Below are 3844 nucleotides of genomic sequence, written 5' to 3'. Positions count from 1 at the left end.
AGTTTGACTGAATGCCAGTGGGGCAGGGGGCTTGTCCAGGCCTGAGACTGGGTCCCAGAGAGCACCTCTCTCCCATCTGTCTGTCCTCATTCATTGTTATTGATTCTAGACAGCCATGCGGTCAGTGGCACCTAACTCAGCACCGCTTCTGGGAAAACATTTAAATGGTGTGGTACTGCCAATGAAAAAACGTCCAAACTACAACGCTCCACAGAGGAAGACAGTCTGCAATTTTTAGTTGTCATCTAGTCAAGCTTTGTGGATATTTTCATGTACCTGTTTCTTGCATTACACACCATTACATCACATTTAATTCTTAAAAAAAACCTTTTATTTTGGGAAAAGAGAGGGTCATGAGCAGTACCTAGTCTCAGACCACCGCAGCATCCTCTTGACACCATGAACCACTCTTCCCAAAATCTCTTCACACAAACCCACACAGGGCTCCCCCCGAACTACGAGATGCTCAAGGAAGAGCACGAGGTGGCCATGCTGGGGACGCCCCCAACCCTGCTCCCACTGTGATCCACATCCATGGTGAGACCGCTGTGCCCGACCACGTCGTCTGGTCCCTGTTCAACATGCTCTTCATGAACTACTTCTGCCTGGGCTTCATAGCGTTCACCTACTCCATGAAGGGACGGGAAGAGGGAGGGTGACCTGGCTGGGGCCAAGACCTATGCCTCCACTGCCAAGTGCCTGAACATCTTGTCCCTGGTCCTCAGCCTCCTTGGGACTACTATGCTCATCATCGTCCCGGTGATCGTCATCCAATCACGTGGATAGGGTGGAATCCCTGTCAAGGCTGCCAGTGACCGCCCTTCACTCCATGCTCTCTGCTCTGTGCCGGCCCTGCCTGGACCCCACCTTCATGCAGCTGTTTATACTCACACGCCTGTCCACAAAGGGCTTCAATAAAGTACACACACTCCTGAAAACAACAACAACAACAACAAAAACCCTTTTATTTTCAATTAAGTATAGACTCATAGAAGGTTGTAAAACAAATGTATAGGGAAGTCCCATATATACCATTTCTCCCAATGGTAATATCTTGTATAACTATAGTACAATATTAAAACCAGAAAATCGACACTGATCCAAACCACAGAACATATTCAGAGTTCATCAATTTTATATGCATTCATTTGCACGTGTCTGTGTGCATGTATGGTTCTGTGTAACTTCATCACATGCGTATAGCTGTGTAACCACAACCACAGTCAAAGTAGAGAATCATTTTACTAGAAGGCTTTTTTTTTTTTTTTTGTGCAGTTTTTGGCCGGGGCTGGGTTTGAACCCGCCACCTCTGGTATATGGGGCCAGTGCCTACTCCTTGAGCCACAGGCGCCACCCTTACTACAAGTGCTATTTCTTAGTACCCACATCCATCCCGTCACCCCCTCCCCCAGCCTCTAGAGCCATTAATCTGCTTTCCTTCTCATGTTACTTCCAGAATTTATAAATGGAATTGCACAATATGTAACTTTTTGAGATTGGCTTTGTATTCACTTGTAGTAATTCCCTTGGGGTTCATACAAGTTGTGTGTATCAATAGTCCATTCCTTTTTATTGCTGAAAGTTGTCCATGGCAGAGACATACTACAGTTTATTCACCTGTTTAAGGACATCCAGATTGTTTCTAGTTTTTGGCAATCATCAATAAAACTTCTACGGGCATTTGCATACAGGTTATTTTTGGGGGGGGAGGGTACTGAACTCAGGTTTTCATTTTTCTGCATAAGCCCAGCATTGCAATTGCTGAGCTGTGTGCCAGCACAGTCAGGCAAGGCCTTTCAGTGAAACATCTGCTCATGCCTTTTTGCCATTATCTTATGTTTTAGATAAAATCTTATCTAGATTTGTTTTAACTGTTGGGTTTTGATAATTCCTTATATATTTTAGATGAGTCCTCTGTCAGATATGAGGTTCATCCAAATCTGTATCTTGTCTCTTCTACATCTTACCTTGGTGGGGCACATTTGTTACAATTAATAAACCAAACCTGCAGCCATCTGATTTTGAAATTGTTGTTTTATAAGCACCAAAGGAGGCAAGAAAAGCTTCATTTTTCTCTGCTGCACCTTTCTAATAAAAGGAATTGTTATGCAAAATTTGAATTCAGTCAACAGGCCACCCTTAAGGATCAGAAGGGCATAGGTGGCTGTAAGGCCACCGGTTCCCACCCCTGAAGGGCTCCCGCCATCTGCTATCCATTTCTTTAATTGCTCAATTCCAGAACACATGTATAGTGATACCGGAATTTTTTTTTTTTTTTGTTAAATCATAGCTGTGGACAGCTATGATAGAGAAGTATGAGAACACAGGACATTATTTTTATGGAGACTGTAAGTAAAATCAGATTGTGGCTGTCTAGACATCTTATTCAATAAAATACAGATTTAAGATTCGTCACACAGTGATTCTTGTGCATGCTTTCCCCTCCTTTTTTTCCCAAGAAGATAACCACCTCCTTCACAGTGATGAGAGAACTACCCCATTCGCAGGGAGAAATGGCCTCCCTTCCCCAAGGGACCAGGATGAAGCTGTCACTTCTTGGACCCACTGGCCACAGCCTTCTTGGCTGCGTCTTCCAGGTCGACAGCTGACGTAATGTGCAGCCCGCTGTTATGTTCTGGGCCTCTTGGATTTTAGTCCCTCCAAGTCAGACCACCAAGGGCACCTTGAGTTCTAGTTCCCAGCAGGCTTTGGTGATTCCATTGGCAATGATGGCACAGTTGACAATACCACCAAAAATATTGACAATGATGGCTTCAACCTTAGGATCAGCTGTGAGCAACTTGAGTGCCTGATATACTTGAGTTTCCTTTACACCGCCAGCAAGATCCAAGAACTTGGCTGGCTTCCCACCATTAAGGAAAATGATGTCACAAGTAGCCACGGCGAGCCCAGCACCGTTCACAAAGCAGGCAATGTTTCCATCTAGTCCTATGTATTTTAGAAAATACCTGGCAACTTCATTTTCAATGGGCTCATTCTCTGATTTGTCATCCATAGCAAATATATCCTTTTGTCAGAATTCTGCGTCATCATCAAAGTTCATCTTGGCTTCAAAACAGACAACTTGTCCTTCTGGAGTTTCACCTAAGGGATTCACTTCCACCTGAGTAGCATCAACTTTCAGGGACAGATTATACAGCTTCTTAATTTGATCTGCAGCCTGGTTTTTCAAAGGCCCGAGGAAACCTAGATTTTCTACCGTCCATCGTGCAGGGCTGTCCTTTATCCCTTCAAAAATGTCAATTTGCTCCTTAAAAATAAGTTCTGGATTTGAAGTAGCCACCCCTTCAATGTCAACTCCCCCCTGGGCACGGTGGCCCACCAGCACGGGGCCATTGCAGGACCGGTCCATCAGAATCGCCAGGTACGTTTCTCTGGAAATGTCCAAGGCTTCAGCAACCATCACCTTGGTAACTTTCACACTTTCTTTTGGAGTTTGTTTTGCGGCTAGATTATATCCAATCATCTGTTTAGCCAGCTGTCCCACAACTTTGGGATCTTTTGTTAAATGAACACCTCCTTTCAAACCGCTATTGAAGACACCTTTTCCTCTTCCTCCAGCTAAGAGCTGGGCCTTTACAACGATGTCTTTTGCATTTAGTTTCTTAGCAGCCTCAAGAGCTTCATTCGCAGCGTCTGTGACAAAGAATCTTTGAACTCTCACTCTGTTGTCAGACATCACTTTCTTGCTCTGGTATTCTTGCAGGTTCAGCCATCTTCTGGAGGTTAATTAAACTGCCTGGAACCCAGCGGCCAGGAATGCTGGCCTGAGCGCCACATCTCGAAGAAGCCTCCGGGCCTGTGTTGCCACGGGGGATGTCAT

General features: G+C 44.9%; 2 pseudogenes; one reads left to right on the top strand and one right to left on the bottom strand.

Moving 5' to 3' along the window:
- Positions 1–404: 404 nt before the first annotated feature.
- LOC100958358 lies at positions 405–786 on the top strand (annotated as a pseudogene).
- A 1720-nt stretch (positions 787–2506) lies between these two features.
- Positions 2507–3844, bottom strand: LOC100948494 (annotated as a pseudogene).

Source organism: Otolemur garnettii, unplaced genomic scaffold, assembly GCF_000181295.1.
Source record: "Otolemur garnettii isolate 467f Iridium unplaced genomic scaffold, OtoGar3 scaffold00017, whole genome shotgun sequence".
NCBI classification, from domain to species: Eukaryota; Metazoa; Chordata; class Mammalia; order Primates; family Galagidae; genus Otolemur; species Otolemur garnettii.
This window is presented reverse-complemented; position numbering and strand designations above follow the sequence as displayed.